This window comes from Glycine soja, chromosome 6, assembly GCF_004193775.1.
Source record: "Glycine soja cultivar W05 chromosome 6, ASM419377v2, whole genome shotgun sequence".
NCBI lineage: Eukaryota > Viridiplantae > Streptophyta > Magnoliopsida > Fabales > Fabaceae > Glycine > Glycine soja.
This window is the reverse complement of record NC_041007.1, coordinates 1,511,469-1,525,842: the sequence shown is the minus strand read 5'-3', so window position 1 is coordinate 1,525,842 and position 14,374 is coordinate 1,511,469. Positions and strand designations below refer to the sequence as shown.

The 14,374-nt window shown below is 29.8% G+C and overlaps 1 long non-coding RNA gene across 1 annotated transcript; it reads left to right on the top strand.

Annotated features, from left to right (window-relative positions):
* Window positions 1-4,519: 4,519 nt before the first annotated feature.
* On the top strand, window positions 4,520-5,858 carry LOC114414555. Its single transcript, XR_003667225.1, has 2 exons — window positions 4,520-5,195; window positions 5,427-5,858. It is a non-coding gene; the product is annotated as an uncharacterized LOC114414555 (long non-coding RNA).
* The last annotated feature ends 8,516 nt before the right edge of the window (window positions 5,859-14,374 follow it).

The following is a 14,374-nucleotide window of genomic DNA, read 5'->3' as shown; positions in this document are numbered from 1 at the left end:
ACTTTAAACATGAAAATATATGGGAAGAGGATAGGATAAGTTTGGTTAAATAGAATATAGACCAACAAGAGTAAATCTAATAAAACATTTGGTAGTAAAACAATAACATGCACTAATAATTTCATGCTTATTATTGTGCAGAGTAGACAAAGGTGTGGATGATTACACACACGCTAATTCATCGTTTCTCATCTATCCTATTCCTAAATACGAAAATTGCAAATCGTACGTACTCCACGAAAGAAAAAAAGTAAAAAAATGGTCTATTTGTAATATAATAGAAAGTATTAATAATTTTGCATTGTTCCAATGATTTAATCATAGCTCTGACAGTGATTCCGCAGGCCAACTGTTATGTACCTCAGACTAATAAAACGGAGATGAGACACCTTAGACTAAGAAAAAGGTCATCGTCATCGGTTGGAGTGGATGTGTATGTTCCTGGGAACAACGGATCCTGATTTCTTCTGGCTTTCTTGTTTGAACTTCGAAAGTGTGAAAAAAAAATTAAATTGGGTGGGTGTAGACGATAGTTGGAGGGTTAGATTTGAAGCAATAAATAAGGTGAGTAAAATGGGTTGGTCTCATAAATGCATATAGAAAATAAAGACATGGTACTAATTATTTGTGTGGGAGTTTGTTCTTGTGATTTATTTTGGGGTTTGGAGGAGCTGGTGAGTTTTCCTAAGGGCGTGGCTTTGTGCTTGTGGGCGTGATGAGTGCGACGTATCGGACGACAAAAAGGAAAAGATTAAATCATATCTCTTTCGTTGCGTCACTCAGTATTTATTCAATGGGAAAAGGAACCTTTCAAGAGAAAAAAAGTGTGCAGTTAGCCAGTTACTAGCATAAGGAATGAAACCTTAACAACCGAGTATTTTAAGATACTATTCAGAAGTTTAAGAAAATTTTTTTATTTATCGAATCTATTATCACTATTAAATATTAATGCTCCTATATCTTATCATTATCTTTAGACACATTTTAATTTAAAGGAAGAAAAGAAGTGTGAAAATAAAAATATATATATTTGAATTAAAATATAATATATAGATATGAGTTTCATACTAATTTTTTAAAAAAATTTATTCAAATAAACCCAAGTGAAATTGAAGCAAACACCACCTTAATATGTTTTTTAATAACAAAATATCATTCATTCTAAACCAATATTCCTAATATACTACTGATTAGAGGAACTAAAAAATTATTAGAGACACTGACCATTTTCTCTTAAAAAATTTATGACCAAAACGAAAGAGGAACATTTGCTATATGCCTAATGTAATAGTAGGTCAAAAGCATTTTCTTTTACCGGAAATTTTTTAAGTTATTCGGTTGAGTTGAACAGAGGATACCTTGGATTCTTAAGTAGTGGGAGGTAGTAGGTCCCATCCATGAAATGTAAAGGTAAGCATGGGGTTGGGGCCTCCACCTTCTATAACGCTCACTCTAACTTGTTTTTTTTTTTTTTCACGTATAAAAAACAAATAAATTAAACCACGTAACTTTTACTATAAAAGAATAAATGCTAATTACTCATATCAAATTTGTTAAATTATTAATGTTAGAGTATAAAATTTACTCTATTTTAACAATCACATATCATGATATGATTATAATTTATTTATTTTATTCTCATATAAAACCAATTTTCTCAATAATATATATCCCAACATATATCCACACACATTTGATGGAAATTTATCGAATGAGTATTTTAATATATCTACATAAAATATAAATAATTCGTCATAGTCATATCTTTATCTTTTTAATTTATTCAATAAATTTATTAGTGTGGATATTACTTCCAACTAATGATTATATTTTTTGTTAATCTTTCAGCTAATGTTAATATAACAGTTCATAGTTTAAGCGAAGGAACGAAAAATAAGATAGCGGATGCCATTTTTCTACATTAATAGAACTGTTTGATTCTTATTAGAACAAGAGAAAAAAGTTATACAGTAATTGACATGTTAAAATTTTTTATACCATTCTTCAATCATAATTTATTAGTTATACAGTAATTGACATGTTAAAAAATTTTATATCATTCTTCAATCATAATTTATTATACATCATATCTTATTAACTTTTAAAACAATTATCTAAAAATAATTTAAACAATAATTTATATTTAAATGATAATATAAAATTATTTTATATCACTCATATATAAATATTAAACTCTTAGAATAATGTGTTTGAATGGAACATAATATCTTACTAAAAATTCAATTTCCGTTTAAAATTTATACCAGTGAAGGAAAATCTAATACCAAAAATGAGTAAATGAACTTTCTTTATAACGAATGGCTTTAGTTTTATTTTCAATTAAAATTGAAATTTTCATTTTTATAACTAACATCGGCTTTTACCATTAATCACTAACTTTTAATACCGAGGCTATTAATATAAAACTATAATTTTACTTACAAATAATACAAAAAATAAGAAAGACTCGTTTTTGAAAAATTATAGATTATTTTACAATATTTTGTTGGTCCTTTTAGTTGAAATATATAGAAGTATCAAATACTTTTTTATTTCCAAAATATTAACTATATTTGTATTTATTTAATCCTTTCATCATAAAATATTAAGGAGATTTTTTTTTACTGCATTAAAGAGATTAGTTGAAAATTCAAGATAAATGATCTCTTTATTAATACCTTGCGGTTTATAGTACCACGGGCACCGCCAGTAAATTACTATGTTTCACCTCAAACATAATCAGGCCATAAAATTGAAAATACTCCATCTTTGCCCATGGCCTTTTTTTGGGCAAACACTTGATGTGTACGCACACCTAAAAACTTGTACTTAGTGAGAATAAATTCATATGTATTAATTAAATTATTGACTTTAGCTTTCGACTAACCTTTTCATTTTTTTTATTAATTTTTAACTTTTAATTATCCATTACATTAGTTTTACGAAACACGCCCTCAATATATTCGCAGAGTTGATGCAACCAAAAACATATTCACGCAGTTGACCTTAAGTCATTTGTAGTTTCAGCTTGAAGAAAATGTGTTACTATTCGTTGTAAATTTGTAATAAATAATATTTATCTCTTTAATGATAAAAAATAATATCCGTCGCAATCTTACATCAAATATTTAATTACACTTGGTATTTTTTTTTTATACAAAATTGATAAAATCTTTCGTGATTTATTTATAACCACTGTAAACTAGACCTTTAGCTCCTTAATGAATTTTGAGATATTTTTATAAGATTTGTTATTTTAACTGGCTAGGAAACTAAACTTTAATCTTAAATTTAGTCATATTTAAATTTTTTTTATCACTTTTTAAGAATGTATTAGGCAATAACTGAATTCAAATATTTTTTAAAATTCAACATATATTGTGAATTAAATTAGACTCATTAATATTCATGATTTAAAAGTAATATATATATATATATATATATATATATATATATATATATATATATTACCAACAACATTAATATGAAATATTCTTTAATTTTATTGATGATTATTTTTTATTAAAAAATTTACTCCATAAAACTGAAAATTATATTTTATTTAAAGTAATCGAATTTAGTCAGACTAACGACTTATTAGTCAGGAGCAATACACATTAATTACATGAGATAGTTTTATTTTAATATAAATAATAGTAAATAAAGATGATAAATATGATTACTATAAAATATAAAATATTTCCACTAAAAATATGTTTTGCACCAATACTAAAGTAAACTCAAAGAGACGTTTAATCATCTAGTGCAAAGGGACAGTTAGAACCTTCATATTAGGTCACAAATTTCGGGAATTGAATGTGCACCTCGACCATTCCTAGACCTGCTTGGCTGGTAGGTAACCATTTCTCATCTAACTCTACATTTTTCACTCCTGAGCCTATAATATGAGGGACCTTCCCCCTTTTAGACATGTTCTCATCTAACTCTACATTTTTCACTCCTGAATCCATAATTTGAGTATTTGTAGGTAATTTACTCTGTGGTTTGTAGGACAACCATTACCAAGTAGCCGAAGAAGCTCTCTAATCGACATATGTAAGTCCCTCGAACTTGTTATATTCAAATAGATATACTAAAATTATATTTCTATAGATAGAGTTACTAAAAATACTAAAATATAAACAATACTGAACAAGTCATTGGTAAAAAATTAATCTATTTATTAGTACTAAAAAATTTCATCAATTTATCAAATTTGATTTTTTTTAAAAATAATTAAAAGGATTCATTCATTTTTACTTCCATCTCATTTCTACTTTATTTTCTATTTGTTATTTTTTGTGTTTCTCTTTTCCTTTCACCATCGTAAACATTATGAGATTATTTTGAAAATTTAGTAACTAAATTATTAATAAATGAATAGTTTAAGGATTAAATAGGTTATTTATTTCTTTAATTTAATTTCTTTTTTAGAACAATCGAAACCCAACAAATTAAAAATGGTACCCATACTCGTCCAAGTGTCGAAGGTAGAGCGTCAGCAGATAGATCCAAGTGCGTTTCGTGGGCATCAGAATCGAGGGTGTGAAAAGATTAGATTGATGGAGTGAAGCTAATATTAAGCTAGAGTGGGTTTGGTTTCATCAGGAACGAGGGAAGATGAAGAACATCTATGATGATCCTTTGATCTTTCTAAATATGCCTTCTCTATCAGGAATGAACCATCCAATCTCATTGCTTATCAAATCTTTTTGAGTCTGCACTGCAACAACAACATTTCTCTCTCTCATTAATAATAAATAATAATAATAATAAATTAATTAAACAATAATCACCCCCACCACACCACCTCCTCTTTCTTCTCTCTCTTATTTATTCTCATGCTCCATCACATCTTTAATACGCCACACCACATGCTTTCCCTTCACTTTCTTCCTTGTATTGGTAGCCCAAACAAAACCCCAATCTGACTTTGCGATGTTTCAACGGCGACTCAAAAGCAAAGCCCGGACATAGTTTGTCTTCACGTGGGTTTAACAAAGGGTTGCTTACAGAGTTTCTTGGCATTCTGTCCACCTCCACTTCTTGGCCCTATCTACGTACTCGGAGGTGGATATACTGCCAATAGAGCTGTGTTGGCTTCTCTTTGTCAAGCCTCCGTGATACTATAAATCTCAGTTAAATACATAAACACTTTTTTCCCATTTTTCTTTTCTGGCTATCAATTATATGAGGTAAAGCAACCTCCTTCCTTTTTCTTTCCTTTTGTTGTTTTGTTTTTGTGTGTATTTTTATTATCTGTTTCTCTTTAATAATCGCTTTCTATCTGTCTGATAAATGCTCTTACACAATGTTATCCCCTGCTGCTTACATGAGGAGTATCGATTTACTATTATTTTCTCTTTTAGGTAATTACTAGATAGCACGATACTGTGTGCTTTTCCCCTCATTTTTTGATTTTGCAGGATCCCACCGGTCGTTTGCAAAAAAATGCTAAGAAATCGGATAAAGAGTAGAACGCCTCGAGTCGCTTGCCGCTTGCTTCTGGTGTTAGAAAGAAACCCTATAATCTTGTTTCCCTCCATTCTTATGAAACCCTATATTTCCCTTAGAACTTGGGCCTTTCCATGTTTCTTTAATTCTACTAGTCTAGCGATTGTTTGATGTTTCTAGTTTATTTCTTAAAATAAATTCTTGACGTTGTGTACGTTTGGTTTTCTAAGATGTGGGGTCTAGGGTTTTTACTTTCTTAAGGGTAGTACCATTTGCGACTTTACATCCCTTTAGGAATAAAGGGAGTTGAATAATTTTCTAATTTTGATAGCCAAGGGCAAGTCTTTCATGGCTAGGATCTCCAGTTTCTTGCAGAAATGAATACTTATTTTAGGATGGATGCATGCAGAAAAGATCTCCTTTCTTTCTTTCTTTTGTTTCAACGATTTTAAGTTTTAAGACTGGTCATTTATCTGAGCTAGTAGACTTCAGCGTCTATTAGCTAGCTAGCTTCATGCATGATCGTCATCACTTGTGATGTTACTGCCTGGTATGTAATTGAAAAATTGGTTTTGCTTTGGTTTTAGCAAATTGGATTTGCATATCCAGCAGCAGGCAACAGAGACTATAGAGATTAGATGGTACTTTAACTACTTGCATTAATTTATGACTGACCTTTACATATTGCCGAACACACATTTTTACAACGCTACACGAGCCCTCACTGAACGTTAGGGAAGGCTCATGATTGAAGACTGACCCTAACATCTTATATATCAATTCAATACAAAGAAAAAGTAGGCACTCTCTTCAGTAACAAACAATCATCCCATTACCAGGTGAAATATTAATTTAAAACACTCATCTACCATTTTCTTCTTTCGTTTCTAAGTTTTTTTTTTCTTAGTTGGGATGATGGGATTTTTGTCTTTCGTAGGAGTACAGATCAAAACCAGTCTTTACTCTTTTGTACAAGTTATTATTGTAACTTTTGGACTTTTTGTACAAGTTTATGTATTGGCTTTGGAATAGCAACTAGCAATACTGAATTCAATGCCTCTTCAACAAAAAGATGTATTGAGCCGGGGAAATGGGATATATAGAAAATTGAATAAATAGTTACTTTTGTTTTTGAATATTTAATTTGTTTTTTAAAGATAAAAATCTAAAATTTAATTTTTAGAAATATAAAACTTGTGACAAATTTATTTGACTATTAATTTGCATTTGTTATTGTTATTAAAGTTGGTTATGTGACATAAAAGAATGAAATTGTTATAAAATTGATTGTCAATATGATTATATTGATTATATAAGATGAAAATGCTAATAAGATATAATTTTTAGACTTTAATGTCAATAATTTTTTTTAGACAAAAATATAACAATGTTAATATAATTTATTTTAAAAAAATGTTAATAATTTTTTTCATTTAGTTATAAGTATATTTCATTGGATTAGAATGTTAATAAGTTATTATTATTTAATGAAATTGTGAGTAATTTTTTATTGGACTTAAATATTAATATTTTTATTGGATTAATTTGTTAAATTTTCAATTATTTTATTTAAAGGTAAAATATAAGTTTAGAATAAATTTTGATTATTTTTTTTATTTTTACAAATATAATGTTATAATAAACACTTAAAAAAATATATTAAATAAAATAATTTTAAACAAACATAATAATAGCAAAATTATTGATTATTAATTATAAATTATCTGATATAATGAAAATTATTCAAAATAAATATTATATTAGTTTATCAAAATAAACATTCTGATGGTGTATTAATCATTATAAATTTATTTGAATTATAATAATTACTTATAATCTACTATAAATAAAAGATAAATATATCTTATATTTTTCTTCTTTAAATCTTGACACTTGAGTAGTTTTGATGTCGATATAAAACTCATGTAATTTGGTTGTTGTTGTTATGAGATATTCCATTTGATAATTCAAATTGATTTAGGTATGAAGATGGTTTTTTACAATAATAATAAATAATGGTTAGTTATGTATAATATAATTTAACAATAACTAATCAATCATATATAAAAATCATTCACAACACTTTAAGTGGTCATTGGAGTTTGAGCTAGAACACTATTAGTAGATTGAGAGCAATTAATTTCATCCTACAAATATGTAACATATAATATCAATAAATTGTAAGCAACAATAAAAAAAATGGTTAATTTGGAATGCAAATGGTATCACCAATCCAAATTGTAAAAATCTGAAAGGTTAAAAAGGTGCAGATAAGTTATTTTCAAAGTAAGGAAGCAACTATTGTTGTATTAACTTTTTTAGAACCCGTTTGTGAAATTAGTGTTGACTAATTAATGCATCCTAAGAAACTATTGGTCAAAATTTTTGAAAATTTCAGAATCTTTAATCATTCACAAATTATTCAATATGTGGAATATAGAGAATGATCATCAAAATATGTCATGTCCAGACTGTATTCTTTATAGCCTCTATGTTATTCACAGCTCCATTATTAAAGTTCAATATGCAAAAAGAAATTTAATTCAATACAAATTTTTTAGAAGAACTTTACAAAATTGGAACTCAAATCATATTGAAACTCATTCACTGAATAGATACTAAATAAGGTCTATAGTAAAAGGATTTGATTGGGCATCAATGCCTTAAAGGCATTATTCAATGCAACAAAATATTGACTAATTTCATATTCAATTAGTTAGAAAAACCAAGAAAGAGGACTATAATGTATTTTTGGAATTCATTGGAGGGGAATGTTCCAGGTCACTAGGTATCTATTTCAATCCATGTTCATTCCTACCTTACTCAATAACCAGATTGATACAGGATTTTGATATTTAGGATTCCAATCAATAAATTCAATGTTTTTCTTACTATTATGATGAATTGTAATAAATAGGTCGATGGAAATAGAAATGGTTATTCTCCAATTCCTCTTTAGTGAAAGAGTGTCAATATGACTTGAGGATGCAAAGAAAAAGAGACACGTATTCTTTTATGGCCTTTACGTTATTCAAAGCTCCACTGTTGAAGTGCAATATGCAAAAGGAAATTCAATTCGATATAAGATTTTTGGAAGAACCTTACCAAATTGTACATGCAATAAAATCCAATGGGTTGTTGCCTCGAGCCGAAAGGAACAAAGAACAATCAAATACCTTCATCTACCCTAGAAAGGTAACATAACAAGCAAAGATATTTGAAACTAGAAGGTATGGAGAAAGAGTAAGATAAAAGTAAACAATAAATACAAATATGAAGAAATCCATACAAGGTATCCTCTGGGAACGATGCCCTAGGAACTCACTGTTTAATTATTCTATGAAAGAATTGTATATCAAAACGAGACTCAAAGCTATTGGGAGTGTCCTAAATACACTCCATATATGTGAACAAATATACAAAGAAAATATTTAAGTTTTAGCAACCAAACTCATATAAATAGAATTCTGAAGCCAAAAATCCAGTATCTATAAAGACAATATTAAATAATTACTGACTGAATAACATGTAAGCAACAATAAAAAAATTAATCATATTTTTAGAGATATCTTATTCATGTGTGTGGTTGCATTTACCATCCATATTGCATCTAGTACAAATAAACTCTTATAGGATCTTTTCAATCTACTATTGTTGACTTGGCCCTCATTCTGATAATTTCTTCTACATTTTTTGAGTCGACCAGGTCTTTTTTTTTAACATGGGGTGGTGTCTGTCTATCAAAAGGTGTATTTTCCTAATATCGTTGACTCCTGCTAGGGTGTATGTAATTTTCATAGGTTGCATTGTAAGATCCAATTTTCAGCATACCATCACCGTTGTCCTTTGATTTGTGGTTATTGTATCTAATAGCAACAATCGCATGTCTACAAGGCATACCTTTGTAGATATACAAAATTTTCATAGTGATGCAGTACATAATATCCAAAATTGACAAATTTAACTAACTTAGTGGTATACCTGTAAGTTGCCATATCCTACATGTGCATGACTAGTTTTGTAGATCGACATCAAGTGTTATTTCATAATGGCAAACCTTAAATCTGGTTCCATCAGGATCACCAACCTAGTTGTCCATCCACTTGTTGGATTCGACTTTCTCATTTTCCAGCCTTAAATGTTGCATAGGTACCAATGGTCCTAATCTTGCAGCCATTTTCAGTTTAGCACTTGTCATCTTGCGCATAATATAGGTCCTTATATCCTCACATAGACTTAAAATTGGCTTATTTTTTAACTTTAGAATATTGTATTAAAAGACTCACAATTGTTGTTGGTTATGTTGTTAACCTTGCAATTTTCACTAAAGTAGGCTTTGGTCCCTGATTCACGGGACAACTTGTTTAAATAAGCCCATGCCTTTTCATTCTTCCTTTTGACAGCTTGCATACTAGCATTAAATTGTGATTCAGTAGCAGACTGTAAATACTTTCAGACTAGTCCTCTTAACTCTTTGTATTTTTAGTGCTTGGAGAAATTCCTCCGTAAGTGCATAACACAATACGTGTGTTTAACATCTGGCATAACTTCCTGCATTGCAGGAAGCAACCCCTACACATGGCATATAAATACACATTACATATTAACAGCTTCTGAAAATCGTGCAAATTGATAGCATATTAAAATGTCATTCACCTAAAAGCCACCCAATATAGTAGATTATGACATATATATTCAACCGTGGAAAATAACTAGGGGACTAATAGCTACAATTACAAAAATTGTCATATATATTCAACCATCTTAACACAATCCTAGCTAAGAAACTTGTGAGACAAATTCAAACAATAATGCAGACACTAATTCAATTTTGGCAAGAGTAGTAACAAAACACTTACGAAGATTATGAAAATAAAAAATAAAATATCAAAGCAGGAAAAGACATATAAACAGAACATGGTGAGGAACAATTAATGAAAGCAATAGTGTCTCTATTTAGACTTTTTTCCTTGTTTCTCAATTTCACTAACCTTTATTGAGGAACAATTAATAAAAGCAACAGTTTTGGAAAATAAAGAGTTTGACAAATCATATGAGGAACAATTTACTGAAGTGGCAAATATAACCCTGATCTTTATAACTTATTGATATTTGTATCATTAAAAAATGCTACTTACTAACAAAAATATCCACGACATAAACATATATATCACATTGCTAGCACGACACAAAAACTATCACATATGCATGCATGCAATCAAAATTACAATTTTCTATATCTAAACCCTACTTTGCATCATAGTTATTGAAAGCAAGACAATTGAATTGCACCTTTTGAGCGTTTGACATGAAATTCCAGCCATATTGCTCGTAGTCTCCAATGTCTTCATGTAACAATATGAGGAACCACTTTCAGTTATCTTTATCTTCAACATTTACTACTGCATATGCAATCACAAGAAATGCATTGCTTACATCTTGTCCCACCGGCGCAAGCAAATGATCGCCATAATACCCATTCAGAAAACAACCATCAAGACCAATAAAAGGTCTACAACCAGCCTTGAATCCTTGCTTGCATGCATCTAAACATATATAAATTCTATGGAATTACAGAGAAGATATAGGTATGAGAATGCAATTCATTTTCATAATTGATCCTTCATTGCTTCTTGTTAACTCATGTGAATAGTCCCAAAGCTTAGCATATTGCAATTGGATACTTCCCTCAACCAGTGATCGAGCCTCTTTGATAGTTTTAAACATCTTTCTTTCATCAATATACACACCATAATGTTCTCTAATATGTTCATGTGCCTCAACATGATTTAGGTTTGGATGAACCCTAAGCTTATCAGCCCCCCTTTTTGCCACCCATTTCATTGTAGCTTGCTTATTTTTTAAGACCTTTCCACATATGTGCTCCTCCAAAAAAGTCTTGATTTGAAAGCTTCTTATAACTTCAGACCATGAACAAAATTTTTCCCATGGACATTCAATTTGTTTACAATGTGCTCTAGCTCGAATGGTGTCAACTTTTACCCATTTCAGATCTCTACCATGAAAAATGGTATAGTTTCTTGCAGCTTTAATAAACATTTTGATAGTATCAAACTCCATCCCAACCTTCAAATGCACTTGTCCAAAACAACTTCTAGGATTGTATTGAGGATATTCGATTTTAGAATTGGTGTCCCCTTCATCATCACTATTGGAAAGATACTCAAATTCTTCAAGAGTGGTAATTATCATTACTTGTGTCAGTTGATTGTCCATCATCTTCTAGAGAGACATATACGTAGTCTAGGTCACTTTCATAATGATTGGAAAAGTCACCATCCATATCATGTTCTTTAACTTCATCATCATCTGCACCATTGTTAACTTGAGTTTTAACTCCAACAACTTCATTTTTTGCATCTTGTACACTAGGTTTTATTTCAACTCTAGCAGCTTCAGTTTCAACTTCTTGTACATCAGGTACAATTCAACTCCAAGATATTCTAATTCCTAGAGTGTGGGAAAATAAAAAATTAGGAAAATATTATATGACAAATTTGTTCATATGTTGGGAATTAGAGGTGATCACATTCTCAATTATTTCATTGACAAATCCGTTCATCAGTGTCATGTAGATTATTTTATTAACGACGACGGACGAAAGGTAATAGTCGAATAAATTTGTCGCATTTTTTAACATTCCGGAGACTAAATTTTGTATTTTCATCTCTTAGGTACGAATTTGTTAACGAATTACACATTTAAGGACAAAAATAATTATTTAACCATAAAATTTTGAATCTAAAACTATTTAAATGCCCTTTAAGTAACAAACAATTCAATGCCCTTTGTTAGGATTACAGCTTCATACTAGTTGTAGGGGAAAAATGGAAAATTGAAACTAAAATTATATAAATGTTAGCGATGATATATAGTAATCAACTTTTATGTATAACATATTTTATTAATATTTTTTCTTATTGCATTAATAGTGTAGTATTTGGTTGATACATAAAAAAAAATCATTTTTATCGTATAAATTAATGGTGATATCATAGAAATCCTCCAAAGAATTATCTGTTGTTTTATCTTTATCATGAAAACATAATTTTTTTAAATTCATTGTAAAATAATTCTAATTTCTAAACATCCTAAAAATCCTTTTATGTTGTGGTATTCGTGTTTTGTTCTCTCTCTTCCCATATCTGGGTGTGTCCATCAAACTTTTTTCGAAGTGCTTGTAGATTGAATTTGTTTTCTTCCGCGGAGAAAATAACAACACTGCATTAGGCCGGGAGTGCGAAACGACGTATGGGCCGTGGTTGTAGATTTATCTATAAAAGTTGTTTAAAAAATAAAGTGAGACGTAATGATGAGTCTGATAGGAAATGTGATTGGGGTGTGTAAAAATGCAGGACAGCAGGATGAGTGTTTAAAGTAGTGGCGGCCCCTCCTCAAACTTGCTAGGTAGTAGACATGGTCTATGAGCATACTAATGTGCATTTTGCAGCCATGTTTTTGTACGACTCAAATCCTTCAATTTAATTTTGGTACAAGTGTACGACTCGCAGACAGCTAGGAATTAGCCTTAATAATAGGGACCATCTCATTATTACACGACTACAGCACATACATGCCTGCCTTCACCTGCTATTACAGGTTTGTAACCGGCTACATAATTTTTAATTATAAATAAAATTATTTAAAAAATCATTTTTCTATCCAGATCTGCTTGCCAAAGTTGCATCTCTTTTCTATTTTTCTTGTTTAAAATGATTTTTTAAAACAATTATTAAATGTTTTAATTATTGTTAATCTCCTAAAAAAAAGAATAATGAACTCTTGGTGAACTCAACCCACTCCTCTGTTGTCATTTCCGTTACTGCTGCTGCTGCCTCCACTAAGTGATTCTTCCTCATCTCCGTCACCCAAACCTTCTTCAACTGCAACAATAGATGTTCCTTCTTTTTCCTGCTGTATCTATTTTGTTTTGATCCATGACTATCATGAAATTTATTCATTTATTTTGCTAATTGATGTCATGGATTTTTCTCGATTTGTTATTCTTTCTTTTAATCTTAGTTGCATGTTCTCAATTTCATAAATTGGTTTGAGGGATTTGAAATTTGAAATGAATTGGCTACTTTTTTTGTAAGAGATCTGTTGTAAGTTTTTTCTTTTTGACCGGAGATTTGTTGTAAGTTAATAATCCTAAATATGGGATTTTTGTTGTTTGAAACTTTCTCGTTTGTTCTGATGATAAATGGGTTTAATCATTTGCTTCAATGGTGTCAAAGAATGAATTTAGATTTGATATATGGAATGTAATTCAAGAAATTAGCAGGAGAAAGTGGTGGTAAGAACGAGTTGAAGCTTTTTCTCAATTTGTAGTAACGTGAGTCAAAACTTTTTTGACCTGAAATTGAAGAAATCAGTAGAAGAAAGTGGTGGTTTGGGATGAAATTTGATTTGGATTCAGATTTGGGTCTTGCGATATTTTGCAGCAAAATAGTGGTGAATCTGGTAATGGTAGGAAGGGGTTGAAGAAATTAAAAAAAATAAAGAAATTTGTAATGAATTAAGATTTAGAAATTGAATGAAATTGAAAAAACACAGCAACGTAACTTCTCTCAAATTTGAAATGGTGACGAGTTGGTTCAGTTCGTTCTTGGAAGGGAGTGCTGGGAGAGTTGCAGAAGAGTGGTGAGGGTGGTAGGGAGGTTGACAAAATAAAGAAAAGAAGAAGAAAAAAAAAATAAAAATCTTGTTATAAAAAATTTAAATGTATTTTAAAAAGTACCGGCCAAGTCAGTTTCCTTTCTTAAATCTTAACCCTTGAATATTTTATAAATTCATCTAATGGTAAAAATTAGTGCTTCACCGGTGAGGATGGAATTTTAGGACTTCACCTTAGAATCCACCCTGTTCATCATAACAAAGAGTTTATAGAGATGCTGCT